Source organism: Hydra viridissima, unplaced genomic scaffold (assembly GCF_058129835.1).
Source record: "Hydra viridissima isolate aposymbiotic clone 2 unplaced genomic scaffold, HvirCarnegie_v1 scaffold_7, whole genome shotgun sequence".
Taxonomy (NCBI): Eukaryota; Metazoa; Cnidaria; class Hydrozoa; order Anthoathecata; family Hydridae; genus Hydra; species Hydra viridissima.
In genome coordinates this window covers 4,328,499-4,345,990 of record NW_028324306.1, presented here as the reverse complement: position 1 = coordinate 4,345,990, position 17,492 = coordinate 4,328,499, and the positions used below count along the sequence as shown (strand labels likewise).

Below are 17,492 nucleotides of genomic sequence, written 5' to 3'. Positions count from 1 at the left end.
TGACCACTTTAAGATCTACGCTGAAATTTGGAAAACCTGGATCTACAACAAAATATTGGGTGGATTTTAACGTGAATAACAGTTTAGCCACTGTTCTTGGATTTAATAAAGCAGAATATACCTATGTAGAGAAAAAAGAAGATCCAACAGATCCAAATAAAGTCACAAGTTATATTGACTATTACGAGTCTGAAACACTTTCGAGAATAGACGATGTGACTATCATTAGAATCACAAACGATGTTATCGGATCATCTTATGATAACGGAAAAAGAACATCTGACATTTACTCTTTTCATCCTGACTCTCCTCCAGGCTACAAAATTAGCGAAAAACCTTTCCACTTGATATACTTACCTATCATGGTGGGTAGAATTTCAAGAATGGAAACAAGAATTATAGATCAAAACGGTAACTTGATCGACTTTAGAGGTGAAGACATTATCCTTAGATTTCACGTTAGAGAAAGAATAACCTCTGTGCTCCAAGACCTTTTTACGAGCAGCGCAGTTCAGCGATAATTTTTTTTCTTTTATTTTAAAAATGAGTTACCAAAAAGTAAAAATAAACATTTCACAAAGTCAATCTGACAAAATAAAAAAAGGGATCCAAGAAAAGACTGATGTCAATATAAGACTCTCATTCAGATCTAGAAGGCGAACATGTTCTCGCTATCACTAATGCGCAATTGAACAAAATTAAAAAAGCGTATGAAGCTGGTAAAGGAGTCACACTCAAACTGAGCAGAAAACAATTATCATACAACTCAACCATTGAAGGCGGATTCATCGGAGCTCTTTTACCGTTATTAGGCATGTTAGGTAGTACACTTGCCACAAAAGTAGTTCCTGCTCTCGCCACTGGATTGTTAGCAGGTGTAGGTTCTTCAGCTGGCTCTGCTATGGTTGATAAAATTGCTGGAAGAGGAATCGTTTACTTGAAAAAGAATGGAAATGGAATGAAAATGACTGCTGCAGGATCAGGAATCTTTTTAAGACCTTGGGTAAAACCTACTATTGGTGAAGGACTCTTTGTTAAAAATGGAAAAGGTTATCAATCTGTTGGAGCCGGATTATTGCTCGGACCAAACTCACCCTTCTCAAGCATTCCTTTTTTAAATTTAATTTTGTAAATTATACAAAGAAAAAAACTTTTTTCTTGTTATAAAAAATGTCAATGAGTATTACAGAACAAGATGAATATGAGGGATTTTGTTACAGTGACCTACAGCAAATAATTAATCCCACTTTTGACCCAGAATTACACAGAATTGCTACACAATTCCACAATGATAACCGCAAAAAATTAAATACCTTACTCATTTTAAAAAATGCATTTGAAGAAGAACAACAAAAAGAACATGATCAAAGAATTAGAGAAACGCGAAGAGAAAATTATAAACACCTTTTTTAATAATGTCAACATATTATTAAAAAAATATCAATCTGACGGAAAATAGACATTATTATGCAAAAAAGTATCAATGCGCCAGAATCCGCTTTTCCTAGTAGTTTAATGAACAAGAAAGAAAAGCTCGCGACCATGAACGTTTTCAGATCTCATCTTCACGATATCTACACTGAAGAAATTAACAAAGTTGCACTCAGCGCAAAAGATGACAAAAGAATCCTATTGTATGATCACACCACATTGGCTATTGGACACTACAAGGTAAGAAAATAAAAAGGTATGAAAAATTTAGTTTATTTGAAACAAATTCTTCGAATTTTTACGCATCTTAAAAGATACACAAATGATTATTTTTATACTTCTTTACACATCCGCCATCTTGGAAAAAAAAACAGTGAACCCCCCATTACGCTATCCATGCGCCAGAACACTAATTAAAAACACAGCAAGAAGTTTTATTAATTCCTTAATGTCACCCTATGCAACGATATACGTATACTCCCATACTTAAGGGGTATCAATGCGCCAGAATCGGCCTTTTATAGTAGTGACTATATTGATTGAGAAATGTATAAATTAGTTTTAAATGTTATAATGAAATTGGAAGTTTGAGAAATGCAATTGTAAATTATTTTTTGAGTGTAAACTATGTAATTACTTTTAGGTTAACGAAAAATGTAAGAGAAGTAAAGAGTATGAAAAACGTAATTAAAACTTACTTTAGAGTTACTTAATTACAAAGTTTCAAAATAGTGTAAATAAATATGCAAATCAGTATACAATAAAAAATTTTAAATTTTAAAATGCGCCAGTTTGATATGGGTTTTGCACTTTTTCAAGAGATTTGTCATATCAACTCTTCTTTTTTCAACGAATTACTTGTCTGCGTTTCTTTGCTCTTTCTGTGTTTTAACATATGGCTAAGTATAATCGCTTTTGATTAATTTTTCTGTATTCTTCTAACAAATACTTTCCAGGTCTTAAATTCATTCTAAAACTAAAACACTAGCTTGTCTACCAATGTTAAAATGGTCAACAGCATCAAAAGTGCTAAATTGAAGATGTGTAAGCGAGACATAATGGCCTTTAGGTATACGCTCCCATATTGTCATGTTAAAAGACTCATTGTTATTTTGGGTAAGGCCATGCAGACATTTTTTAAAAAGAACGTCATTACTTAATTTATCATAAATTGGCTTAAGTTTCCAAATAATAGAAATTGGTAAGCCAGGACCAGGTCTGTATGTTGAGGTATCCAGAATAGCCTTGACCACATGATCTCATAGCATATACAAACTTGATATTAAAATCAACACTTTTTTGTATATTAAGGCAGTTAACATAAGACAAGACGCTAAACCTTTTCTCTTGTTTTCATTTTCAGAGAGAAAAAACTTGTATGACATACTTTCTTGACATCTTAGGGTAGAAACTACAGAATTTAGTATTTCTAAATTTATAAAACGGTATCCAGTAATTATATTACTACCCAGGTAGCACACATACATTGGGCCAACGTTGGCACAACGTCGGAAGCGTTGCTTTATTTTATCACTTAAGTGATAACGTCGAACCAAAGTCGGGCCAACGCACAGTGGGCTAATTTTCAAAAAAGCTGGCCAAAAGTCAAAAAAAAAAATCACTATTGTGATTTTATTATTTTGAAACTACATAAACAAAGCCCTGTTGCATTTAATTGTATAAGAAAAAATTGTATAAATTTTAAAGTTACCTAAATCTACGCAGTTAAACATCTATTATTAAAAACACTTAATAGGCATTTTAAAAACAAAAAAAAAAATGTGGTCAAATAAGTAGCGTTTACAAAAAAGTTATTTATCGTTACTAAAAAACTAACTATGGACGATACTATTCAAGGTATTTATATAATATTTTAGTAAAATGTTTTATATTATTTCTCTAAATTTTATGCGAAAAGTGCGAACAAAAAAGTACAGAATAAAGTTTATTTATTTTCTTTAACCTATTTTTCAAGCATTGAAAAAGTAGTGAACCCGCGAGATTCCGCTTAGTTATAATTTGGATGTTGTTCATAAAAGTGTATTCTAAAGATTGATTAAAAGAAAAGGCACCTATTTTTGCCTATTACTTCATTAACTTATATTGTGTTGTGCTAGTCGTGTTTTTTAGTAAACAAAATGGCGGTGTTTTGTTTTCTTTACAAAATCAGTCAAATTGTATATAGATATAGTTATTATGTTTCTTGAGAAACTGATTTTGTTAAGTGCAATAAAACTACAAAAAAATTAGTAGCACACATGGATTCGCTTTTTTGAATGTTTTTTGCATCTTGGGTATAAACTTGGAATAAAAAAATGGCAAGCACGTTCTGACATTGAAAAAAGTATAATATTACAACAAAAATTGTTAATCCAGAATGCTTTTAAGCTGCAGCTAGGGTTAATAGTTGATCGACCGAAACCAGGATGCGGTAATACAAATGACGGAAATACAGCTCGAAGATTTTTTAAAAACTCACAAGTGTCTGCTGATATTCTAGGAGTGGATTTAGAACTAATAAATCGGTTTCATGTAATTTTACAGGTATTATCTAGTGGCTTTCCAATAGACGCAGACAAACTCGATAACTATTCTACCGAAACTGCACTACTTTTTGTTGAAAAGTATCCTTGGTACAACATGCCTACAACAGTACACAAAGTACTTATTCATGGAGCCTTAATAACAAAAACAGCAATACTACCCATAGGACAACTATCTGAGGATGCACAGGAATCGAGAAACAAAGACTTAAAAAAATATCGCGAAGATTTCTCCAGGAAAAATTCCAGAAAAAATACAATGCATGACGTTTTTTGCAGACTTCTGGTTTCGTCAGATCCTGCAATATCTTCACTTTTAAAATCTCATGCAAAAGTTAACAGATCTTTGTCTTCTCAAGCTTTACAAATGTTATTACCTCCGGAGATTAACGAAAACTCTGAAACTCATTCGTCTGTGATTGAGTTTATCAACAATATTTCAACAATAAATGATTCAGATGACAGTGGTGATTTATTTTAAAGTAATATAAATGAAACAATTATGATAAATGATGCAAATAAAAGTTTTCCTTGTTTTCCTTGAACAAATAAATAAGTAGAATAAATAATGAATTTTTCAATTTATTTTTTTTAACATTGCGGCATAATAATACAGTCATAATACATTATATATCGGTATTATATATAATGTTTATATATGTAATGTAAATAATACATTAGTCTATTGAACTTAAATGTCGAATTAGAACTAATTGGTTAAATACGAAAGCCCAAAGGCATTTCTAATGATTGTTTTTAAAACACCGCCATTTTGGATCTACCATTATTGAATTTTTGGTACACTTATGTCAAATTCAAAGTTGGGGATTCAAAAAAATGCTTTACAGAAATTTTCCATTAATTATAATCATTTTTTGACTTTAGGCCAGGTTTTTTGAAATTCCGCCCACTGTGCAACGTCAGAATACGACTGAATTTTTGCTTTTTTGAATTCGTTCAGTGTGTTACAGGTTTTAGTGTTAAGTTTTCCGCCATTCGTAAAAAAATCCCGTTTTTAGTTAGCTGTTGGTTATGCAAAGAAGTTGTAAAGAAATTATTCTAAAACAAAGAGATTGAATCACGAGAAGAAGTGGTCGTTATAAAACTCGGAAAGGTTGAATCATGAGAAAATGTAGTCGTTAAAGAACTCAGAAAGGTTGAATGACGAGAAGAAGTGGTATTAAAAGAATCAAAAAAGATTGAATCACACGAAGAAGTGGTTGTGAAAAGAAATCCCCTTTGTTAGAATCCAGTTTGTTAGAGAGATACAGGTACTTTATTTCCATTTTTGTGTTTATTTAACTTTAAACTAGAAGTTTACTAATTATGTAGCTACATAATTTGTAAATAAACTATTTCTATATTACATTAGAGAAAGTAGAATTTTTTAATTTTGTATCAAGAACTTGAGTACCCTGTTTATTATCATGGCCTGAAGCTAGTTTGTGCTGCTTCACCAAATTATCCTCAGAGCAGCACTGATTGCAGGAGAATCTACAAAATTGTGCTATAAAGCTTCTATTAGGCTATCATATCATGCATTAAGACTACATTTTATGCTCTTATATTTGTATTTTATTCAAAAGATATATGTTTCTTAATAAAAATTAAATTGACGAATCAATATTTGGACTAATCAATATTGATAGTAAATTTCTTAATGTTCTAAAAAAACTTTAAGTAATTTACTGTTTATATATTTATGATAGGATGTAAAATTTGTAAAAGATATAAAATGCTAGAATGTAATAATAGTAATAATAATAAATTTTTTGCTCTACACATACAATGTGTAGAGCAAAAAATTTATTATTATTACTATTATTACATTCTAGCATTTTGTATGTATGTGTGTGTGTATATGTATATGTATATGTATATGTATATGTATATGTATATGTATATATATATGTATATGTATATGTATATATATATGTATATATATATATATATATATATATATATATATATATATATATATATATATATATATATATATACACATACATATACATATATATATACACACACATACACACACACATCAAATACAAAACCTATATTTAAATAATAAAATAGTTAATAACAAACATATGTAAGATATAAGCACTATATACAAATAAAATTTCTGTAAATAAAAACATAAAATATTTTTGATGTATTTTTACAAAATATTTTTTTAAAAATAATTAGTACATTTGTTGACATTTCACTTTCATTTTTTAATGCCACATCTAAACAAATAATTATTGAAAAATAGTATCAGTATTTTACTGCAAAAACTAGAAGTAAAATGCTTCAAAATTCTTTTATACAAATAATATATGAATTCCAATCACCATTAAAATGCTGCAAATGCATATAAAATACATTACTGTATCCCTCTTTAACAGCTGTTAAAGAGGGATATGGTAACAAATGACAAATTACAAAACAAATGCTTCACTAGACATAACTGAAAAAAAAAATTTTAACAAAAGTTTCATTCAGTAAATAATGAAACAAAGAAATTTTAAATTAACACAACACTCAGCTAAAGATGCGATAATACCTTTTTCATCAGGATTGCTATCCAGATCACTTTAATTTTTTGAGTCTGATGTGAAATAGCGTTCATCCTGATCATCGTCATAGTGATTATTAAGAATTTGAAAAGGAAAATTATCTTCATCATTGTCAATATCAATCTCATATGAATTGTCATCATAACAAACATTTTCACAATCATTAGAAATACTGCAGGTAGAAACATTACTTTTCTGATAACTTTCACCATAAATTTCTTATATATCTTATCAACTTGCTCTCTCACTCTTCTTCTGTTTGTTGCATATGAAGCAGCCATCTAAACTATTAGTATCAGTTAAATTATATTGTATAATATTAGTAGCCTAATATTATAAACTATTATTAACACAAAAAAACAAAATTTTAAAAAAAATTTAACTTGACTACTTTAAAAATAAGAAGAGCAAGAGGTGATTTAATTCAATTTTATTTTATAAAATAAGTAAAAATATGGATAAAGTTAAATGGAATCATCCTCCTAAAATAATTAAATATGCAATAAAAAGAGGTCATACTCAGAAAATGCAAAAGCAGTTCACACATTCTACCACAAGATTTAATGTCTTCACAAACCTAACAGTTAACAATTGTAATAATTAAACATGAGAGATAATCAACTCTGATAATGTGAATGTCTTCAAAAACAAGTTTGATCGTTTCAAAAACAAACAAAAGAAAATAAAAATATAAAAAAATAATGAAAAAATGAAAAATAAAATGAACACTTTTCCAAAGCTGTCAAAGTTTAACATCTACAGATGTTAGACTCACCACATTGTATGTGTAGAGCAAAAAATTTATTATTATTACTATTATTACATTCTAGCATTTTATATCTTTTACAAATTTTACATCCTATCATAAATATATAAACAGTAAATTACTTAAAGTTTTTTTAGAACATTAAGAAATTTACTATCAATATTGATTAGTCCAAATATTGATTCGTCAATTCAATTTTTATTAAGAAACATATATCTTTTGAATAAAATACAAATATAAGAGCATAAAATGTAGTCTTAATGCATGATATGATAGCCTAATAGAAGCTTTATAGCACAATTTTGTAGATTCTCCTGCAATCAGTGCTGCTCTGAGGATAATTTGGTGAAGCAGCACAAACTAGCTTCAGGCCATGATAATAAACAGGGTACTCAAGTTCTTGATACAAAATTAAAAAATTCTACTTTCTCTAATGTAATATAGAAATAGTTTATTTACAAATTATGTAGCTACATAATTAGTAAACTTCTAGTTTAAAGTTAAATAAACACAAAAATGGAAATAAAGTACCTGTATCTCTCTAACAAACTGGATTCTAACAAAGGGGATTTCTTTTCACAACCACTTCTTCGTGTGATTCAATCTTTTTTGATTCTTTTAATACCACTTCTTCTCGTCGTTCAACCTTTCTGAGTTCTTTAACGACTACATTTTCTCATGATTCAACCTTTCCGAGTTTTATAACGACCACTTCTTCTCGTGATTCAATCTCTTTGTTTTAGAATAATTTCTTTACAACTTCTTTGCATAACCAACAGCTAACTAAAAACGGGATTTTTTTACGAATGGCGGAAAACTTAACACTAAAACCTGTAACACACTGAACGAATTCAAAAAAGCAAAAATTCAGTCGTATTCTGACGTTGGCCCGACTTTGGTTCGACGTTATCATTTAAGTGATAAAATAAAGCAACGCTTCCGACGTTGTGCCAACGTTGGCCCAATATATGTGTGCTAGCTGGGGAATAAGGCCATATTATTTTTATTACTATATGAGTTGATAATTGTTACTAAAAAGTATGACGTTCCTACCGCTCTTTTACCTTATCTGCAATACACACTGACAGTTTCACCACACATTCTATCACGTTCTATATTTGCGCTACTCTCACACTCAAATCACAGTTGTCATTACACTATTCCGCGCCTCGCTACCCTTACACACTTACATAGAACCAACTGCGCCCAAAAGGAAACTAAATAATTTAAATAAATTTAACAAAGTTCCTGCCTTCACAATATGATGAGCCAGATGAGACTGCAACGAGAATATTGGCTGTGAGACTCTGGAAAAAGAAGGTCAACAGAGCTCGCATAGTTAGACTAGATTAACCACTCTTTCTGGCATCTCTCTCGAGAGGCTGCTACACTTGGTTGTTGGTCAAGAGTTGAAGAAATAACTGGCAATCTAAACAAATTTAGGTTGATCATTAAAGATTGATATTATAAGATCATATTGCACCTAAAAATACATCAGCGGTAGGTAAAATTTAGTAAATTAACTAAATATAATGTAGCTCGCTATCTTTTTCAGTCATTTTTTTGATATTCCGTAACATTGTCCTCCCCTAGTCAAAAATACGGATTCGCGACGGGAAGGCTTGTAATAAGTATCGCCATGCAAGATGTAAATGCGTCTTATGTCAATTTCTTTCTCTTTGCTTTGATCTTTTACTCCTCATTAAGCCTACGAACCAGATCACACCTCTTGCTAGCATCAAGAATTTCCTGGCTAGCAACCAGCTCAGCTAGGCGTCTGCTTAACTGATAAGTGCGATAAGTACGTTATCTCAGCGAGAAACGATGGCCTTACTCACTGCTCCGACTTTATCGATATTACATTCTCCATCAACATCAAAGTCTATGCCTGTCCAGTCTTTTATGTGAGTAATTATTCTTAACGGGATCGATGAGAAATTGTGATCTACAGGCTTCGCGGCTTTGCCTTTGTGAAGGAAAGGCATGTACTTATTTATGTTTCCAGCCGGTATGACACTACTCAGACCTTTTTTCAATGAGCTGCGTTTCGACCTCGGTAATCCAGCAACGCATTTGTCAAACTCCTTTCTACTCTCATGGATCATGTGTAACAGTTCACCTAGCGGTTTTTTTTTGAGCTTTTCTCCGAAAAAAATTGTCATGTACACTGAAAGTTACCTCACTATACACTAATGGAAATATTTTTTCTCTAAATAAAATTTAATCTTGAGGTCTGCAGAAGGCTCGTTGTTCTAGGATGATCGTCTCACAGACGTCAAAAAGATTGTAGAGATTCTTCTGAAGTGATACTCAATTAAGATACTTAATTCTTCGCAGTCTCTGCAGCTGATTTGACTCTTAAATGCACGGTAAATATCAGTTACCATTGTGATGGCTTTCCTCACTAAAAAGAAGTAAATTTTTTCTTTATCAGAAAGTCTGGGGATTAGCATGTATTGAGGGGGAAATTATATCGTCTAATGCTTAACCAATGTTCATCAGAGCTTGGGTTAGGCGCTCGTATTGACTTGACATTCTATTAAAAATCCATGAAGCCTTTATATAAACTGAAAAGTAATTCTTAGGATAAAAATTAATAGCAACAGCCGTGATTAATCATCAGAACCGCTTCTTGATCATTATCAAGGCTGAGTTTCAGTGACACGAAGATCTCAAGGCAGCATCAGACTAATCCCATGCGCAATGGCAGTTGTAACCACCAACCTAGGACAGATCAACATAGCCGTCGCTCCGACTCCGACCATTGCAAACTGATACACAACGTCAGCGACTGCTTTCTTATAGTCAGGTGCAGGGGTAAATACCTTGTAAGCAAACATATAGCTATTATTGTCAATATATCACGACAATTTGAAACCAATTACCAGTCAAGACCATTCAAGACCTATCTGAACGAGCACCTCAGCTTTTTAATAACATAAGATAATAACAATAAAATAAGTTATTGTCTGATTGAAATGCCTGTCTGTTCTTTAATGAACTCAACTTCATTCAAGAGTTTTATTGTGAGGGTCTAGTCCTTGATAAACTTAAAAACACCATCAGAGTCATAGCTTCTCAACATTTCAGTCAAGCGACACAAGTCAAAGATGTTGGGGACAAGGTCATCGCTTGCGTTCGCTGCAACGATAATGTTTATTTCATTCTAACAAAATAGTCTAATTAGTAGTTATCATTTTATAAATGATGGACACCAATAATTAGAATGGTGAACCAATAGAAGGTCAATTTCTTGGCGTCGACGCGATTAACGCAGGTAAGGCAGAGCTCAGCAGAACAAAACTTACCCCAACTTCAATCTGATGCGCGACAAAAAATTTTGATAGTAACGCCAAAAATCATAGATCACATATGCGTCCAGAAAACCCTCAAGGTTCCTTCCGAAACAATGGCTGGAGAAGAGTGCATCTTCATAATCAACGACTGCATCATCAAAAAGGAATATGACTCCTAAAGTCCCCGCTCTGCAAGATTGCAATAAGCAGGCGCCACATCGAGCACTGCCTGTGGATCAACGCGCAGAGATTCACAACAGTCTTCCGACTCGTTAGTCACCAGCTAAGTGCTGTGGCAATCATCCCCTTCAGGTGGGAAACCCCTCAGAAATTTGAAGTTTTTGAAAAAAATATTATCTTGAGATTCACAATCTGAATGACATTTTTGAAAATTCGCTATAGATCTTCATTAAAAAAGATTTTATTGAACCCAAGTATTTTAAGCATCCTTAACGACCGCCATAACAACGGCACTATTTTTTACCTTTACTACAAAATAGTCCAAAATCCTATTTTTTTATATCAAATAAATTGTATATTCCATCAAAACAAATTTAGTATAAAAACAGTTACTGCAAAGCTCATAAATATATAATAAATCTTCTACAATGGCTAAGGCTTGCAGAGTTAAACAAACAACTAAAAATATTTAGATCGTTAGAAAAGTTCAAAGAACTCCGCGATAAAAAAAAAGAAGAGTTTTTTTAATTTTATTTTGTTAAATGTTTAAAATAATGTCCATCTATATAAAGTTGCATCCTTTCAAGCCATTTGTCAAACATTTTTTTATAGGGTAGGGTGGGGAAATGTGGGTCTACGGGGTAATCTGGCTCTAATTCATATTTATATGTTATATTGATAATGGCTTTAGGTATAAAGTTGTAATTTTTACCACTTTGTTACAACATATTAGTCTTATTAATTTTAAAATATAATCTAGCTATTCAGTTAGAAACGGCACTTTTTTAGCTAAAATGCTAGATACATTAACAAAGTCATTTTTTTCTCCGTTTTTTAACTTCAGAGAAAATATATTCAAATAAGGCATAAGCCAATGAAAAATGATTGTTTTGAAATTTAAATTACTTTATTTTAAGGAAACTATACCTTTGAGACACTAACACACATGGTTTGTTTAAAATTTGAAATATAATCAGGTGGGGTAAAGTGGGTCTATGTATGTATAATTTTATGATATGTAATTATATTGCGAGGAGGGAGAACTAAAATAAAAACGAAGATTGATAAAAAAAAACATACCTGTTGAGAATGATAACTACTTAATTATGTAATACAAATTACGTAAGTGTGTTCAAGTGTAACGCATTATAAAGACGTGCATAAAAATAGGAAATAGAGACATTAAAAGAGATTAGAATTCGCGTTATATTAAAAGTTGTATAAAAATATCTTTATTGACTTATCTTAAAATATTATATATAATCAAACATATAAAAGGGTTATATGCTTAGGCGGATCACAACAATACCCAAGATGATTCACCAACTCTTCACATAAATAAGTGATAAAGCGTTAGAAGAAAAGTTAAATACAACTGTGAAAAAACGTAAATACGAAGACGCGTAACCGATAAAGCAAAAAAAAAGAATCCAGTTAAAAACAACTGAGAAAAGACGTAAACGCGAAGAATCGTAAATAATAAAGCAACAATATGAAAAGTTAAAAACAAAACTTTAAAAGCTCAAAAAAAGAAGTAGTCTAAGATTTGGAGAGAATGAGAGATAGAGGGATTAGAGCGACTGATGAGAATGGTTATCTCTTTAGAAGAAGAGATTTAAATAAGGATTTTAAGAGTTTTTAAGAGATTTAAAGAGTTTTTAAGAGATTTAAAGAGGATTTTAAAGAAGAGAATTTTGTGATAAGAAGAATACTTTGATGAATAAGCAGTTTAATAATAAGCAGTTAAATGAAAGAAGAAAAGAAGAAGATTTTAATATTGATTATTGGAGAATAAGCAGAAGATTTAATTAAAGAAGAGATATTTGTAATAAAAGAAGATATAAAAGAAAGAGGAGTAATTGAAATAAACAGTATTGAACACTGCAAGAAGTTTAAGAGAATATTATTTGTATTATATAAAAGATATAAGAGTAAGAGTGCTAACCATTTCACATTAGAACATTTGTTAAGTTTTATTATATTATAGAATGTATTGAGGACGACGATTATAAGTTTAGCCCTTTTAGATTACACCTCGCTCTTACCAAACCAAGTACTCCCCAGACCATCAATCTTGTTCCCAACCTCCATATACCTAATCATACAACACTAAACCCAAAGCTTCCAATTCCCTTTCCCCTTACCTTCATTAGCTAAATTAAAAAATCAAATTAAATAGTTAAATAGACATAATAATTGAAACATTAAAAGCACCACCCTCAGAATATTATCAAAGTTGTTATTAGTAACATTATAAACCTATTAGTTTCATCAGACCTAGCTATTTTCTTGTATATAGTACTTTAGTGCTATTAAACTCTTCTGTTTGAAGTTTACATCTTCGAAGTTTATATTAAGAAACGTGTATTATTTGTATGAAAGAATACGTTCTCCTACGTCAAATAAGGTCAAATAAAATATTATATAAGACCTATTTGGTATCAAAAGATTTTTTTTGTGATGTGTTATGATTTATGCAAATATTTCACTAAAAATTTCACAGAATTTTTATAAATACTACTTTAGAAAGTATTTAAAAAATGGCAAGATGTATATAAATACAATAAAAAAATAAAACCCAAGTACAATGTATATAGATACAATAAAAAAATAAAACCCAAGTACAATGCTGATAGTTTGGAAAGAGCAATTATGTCAGTATGTGAGAAAAAAAAGGCTTTTTATCATGCTGATAAAGAATGTTCTGTTTCTAAAGAAACATTGAGACGAAGAATAAAGCAACAAGAATTTAATGCCAACAAAAAAGGTAGAAAAGGTGTGCTGAGTGATAATGATGAAGCTATGATTGTAGCTGAAGGGCAGTATTGTCTAAGATATGGTCTTTCATTAGATTCTTTTGATATTTGTAACTTAATTGCCCAATTTTGCATAACAATGAGGATGAAAACTCCTTTTAAAAAGGGAATTCTGGAGAAAAGATTCGATAATATCTTTTAAGAAGCGTCATGTTGATAAACTTGGATTACGCAAAGCTGAAATACTTTTATTTTCAAGAGCTAAAAGTTTAACACATGAAGTTTTAGATAAATTTTTTACTATTTTATCTGATGTAATTCATAATAATAACATTGTACCAAGTAGTATATACAACCTTGACGAGACTGGGCTCCAAAAAGCAAAGATGCTTGTGAACTGGCTGCTTCTTCTAGTAAAGTTATGTACTCTGTGTTGTTCTGTGTGTCTGCAGATGGAAGATATCTGTATTCTAAATGAATGGAAAATGGACGACCACCAGGATGTGCTTTAGGGGCAACAGCACGTGGATGCAAGACTTTGAAAACTGGTATTTTACTTGAATTTTATAATTTTAATTTTTTTCTTTCAACTTTCTTTCCCTTTTTTTATTAATGTATTTACACTGAATAGTCTTTGTTGTTCTTGAAGACGGTACAAATAATTCTATAGAAGTAAACAAATTCTTCGTTTTGGTTTGTCAAGCACTTTATTCATTTGTTGACCAAGATAAACAACCAATACCCTTGCATTATGGTGGTCATTTAACATACGATACAACAAAAGCGGCCATGGACAATCATATCCAAATTGTTTGTCTTCTGCTAAATTGCTCACATGCATTACAGCCGTTAGATGTGGCTGTCTTTGAACCATTAAAGAATGAGTTGAGAAAAATTTTAAAGCGGTTTGGAAGAGAAACACAACACAAAAAAATTGATAAGACAGCTTTTACAGGGTTTTTGAAACAACTGTGTCAGAGACTCTCTCTAGTAAACGTTGTAGCAGGATTTCGTGGTACAGTTATCTCACCATTAAGTAAAGAAAAGATGGAAAGAAGAATAACAGGTATTGTCTTTCTCAATCAATCACCTGAACGTTACAGCCCAAAATCTCCAAGATTACAAGCACCAAGATCAGCTATGCGAAAAGCTTTAAGGTCAATCATATGTCCTAATGTATCTTCAGAAACAGCAGCAATAATAGAACAACAAAAACAAAAAAGGAAGAGAGTTCAAGCAAAAAACAAAAAATACTTATTATTGGTTTTTCTTCTCTTACTTATTTTTCTTAATAAATATCCTGAATTATTTCTCATAAATATATATTCTCCTAATATTAACTCATAAAAATAACAATACATTAATACTTAATATAACGCTTGTTTAAAGTTACTCAAATATACTTCCTAACCAATCCTTCTAATATGTTTCTCTTTAAATTCTCCATAAATTCTTTCCATTAAATTCTATTTAAATCTTCAAAAAATCCTTTTCTCATAAAATCTCTTTAAAATCTCTTCAAACTCTTTTCTCTTAAAATCCTCTTTAAAATCTCTAAAAATACTTTTCTCATAGGATTCCTCTTTAAGATCTTCAAAAATATCTTTCTCATCAGAAGAAAAGAGTTTTAAGAGACTTTAAGGATTCTCTCATAAAGAGAATCCTCAAAATCTCTTAAAACTTTTTTCTTTTAAAAAACCTCTTCTATTCTCTCTCTTCTCCTCCTCGTCCTCTCCTCTCTCACAGTCCATCTCTTCTTTTGTACACGGTTGCGTTACTTATCATCATTTATTTCATGTATAGGTCTTTTCTTAGTTGTTGTTTCTAGCTTTTCTTCTGTTTTGCTTTATCATTTATTTGTTTGACAGTTGAATAGGTCTCCATGTATACGTCTTTTCTTAGCTATTATTTTTTAACTTTTCTTCTTTTTCGCTTTATCATTTATTTATATAAAAAATTCAATAAGTCTCCGTATGTACGACTTTTCTTAATTGCTGTTTTTAAACTTTTCTTCTTTTCGTTTTATCATTTATTTATATGACAATATCAATAAGTCTCTGTGTGTATGTTTTTTCTTAGTTGTTGTTTTTGAACTTTTCTTCATTTCGCTCTATCATTAATTTACATGACAACTTCCATAAGTCTCCATGTGTACCACCTTTCTTCGTTGTTGTTGTTAGTAACTTTTCTCCCTTCTCACATGTCTCCGTTTTTCGAAGAATTTCGTCCCTAGACTTTCAAATTGCGGTAGGAAGTTGTAGACGTTTATGTTATTTTGATTCTCGTTTCCGGTTCGTTTACTTTGAGTAGAGGAGTTCTTGCGGTGCTTATTTAATCTCAAATTGTTGCATTATAAACGTTAAAAAAAAATCGTATATAATAAGTATAGTTCATCGTAAATCTCAAATAACAAATACTCTTTAATTCCGTTTCATAAAGTTTATATATTGTTGTCATACATAAACCAAATTAAAATACGTTATTCCTGGTATATACTTAAACATAATTAAAAACCTTTAAAACGCATGTGCAAAATTTAAAATAAACAAAAAGTTCATACTAATAAGGTATCACCGGCAAACGAGCAGGGTCGTGACATAGGCCTGAGCATCCATAGTTGGATACTAGTAACTCAAATACTTTTACAATTCATCATTCAACAATGATCACACTTGTGCAAAAATGAGAATAATTACTCTGAAAAGCACCGGAAAAACCCTTTGGTGGGAACAATATACACACATTCCTGATAAGATAAATCCAAAATCTGAAATCTTTTATGACCGGATTATTCCAAAAACTTCAATTTAATTTGAAGTTTTTGGAATAATCCAAAAAGTTTGCAAAATAGTACAATATTTATCTTGGGAATAAAAATCATAAAAAAAGGTCAGAACTTGCATTAAAAACATTTTGTTGTTATTACAAAGTGAGTAATATTTAGTTCTAAACTAGTGAGTAATATTTAGTTCTAAACTAGTTTTTGTAATTGCAGGAAAAAGCAGTTTTGTCAAGTGTTAAATTCTGCATGACAACTTTTTTTTAACTTAAAGCAAAAATGCCAAATTCTGTTAAAAAACATGATTACTGTAGAAAAACAGTTTGTTTCCTATGTTTGAACAAATGCACTCGCAAATTGACAAGTTTTTTGATTGAAAAAATGAAGAAATCAGTTTCATTCACACTTGACTTTTCTGACTCACGAGTTCCAAGTGGAATGTGCAATACCTGCAGGGTTCTTTTAGGAAAAAAGTGCAAAGCTGAAAATGTGGCTCTCCCAAAAATTTATGATTTCACAGAGGTCCTAGTTAGGCCAGAAACACGTGGTCAGCCTTGTGATTGCATTTTTTTTCGAATTGGTCATTTAAAAGCACTTCAAAAGCACCTTTTGGACAAATCAGCATCTTCAGGAGCTTCACAAAATCAAAGAAGATGTTCAGACTGTTTCACACTTGTTGCAAGAGGAGTGTCGCATCAGTGCAATCAATACACCTTCAGAGAAAATCTTAAAGAACTTGCTTCAAAGGAGCCAAAAGCCAGTGAACAGATTGCATCGACTGTTATCTCAGCAAAACAGTCCTTACCTCATGGAACTGTCAAAGTTGCGCAAAGTGGTGGAGGCCGTCCCATGCCAATTACTCCAGGTAAAAGGAATCTTGCTCAATACTTCAAAGTAAAAGTACTACATAAAATGTTTTGCATTTTAATAAGGCTACTGCTTAAGTGTCTCAAGTTGGTGTTTTTCAAATTTCTTTCCTAAAGGTCCTTCAAACCCCAAGAGACTGTTTGGTGATGTGCTACTTCTACGAGCTCAAGATCTTGTCTGCATACATAACAACACTGGACTGTCAAACAGCAACTTCAAAAAACTTGCGCCTACATTAAACCAAGTCACAAATGCAAAGGTTGTCGAGCCAAGATTTAAAGAAAAGTTTCTTGACATTGGAAAACAATTG

General features: G+C 31.1%; 1 long non-coding RNA gene and 1 pseudogene across 4 annotated transcripts; one reads left to right on the top strand and one right to left on the bottom strand.

The window, feature by feature from the left end:
• Positions 1 to 6,107: 6,107 nt before the first annotated feature.
• Positions 6,108 to 8,122, bottom strand: LOC149885722 (uncharacterized). 4 transcript variants are annotated; one of them, XR_016454221.1, is made up of 5 exons: positions 7,836 to 8,122; positions 7,058 to 7,115; positions 6,730 to 6,824; positions 6,526 to 6,592; positions 6,108 to 6,208 (listed from the first exon to the last, which is right to left on the bottom strand). It is a non-coding gene; the product is annotated as an uncharacterized LOC149885722 (long non-coding RNA). The 4 variants fall into 4 exon arrangements; XR_016454219.1 differs by having other exon boundaries at positions 6,123 to 6,208; positions 6,526 to 6,824; positions 7,836 to 8,115; XR_016454220.1 differs by lacking the exon at positions 6,108 to 6,208 and having other exon boundaries at positions 6,238 to 6,592; positions 7,836 to 8,117.
• Positions 8,123 to 9,128: 1,006 nt separating this feature from the next.
• Positions 9,129 to 16,568, top strand: LOC149885721 (uncharacterized; annotated as a pseudogene).
• The last annotated feature ends 924 nt before the right edge of the window (positions 16,569 to 17,492 follow it).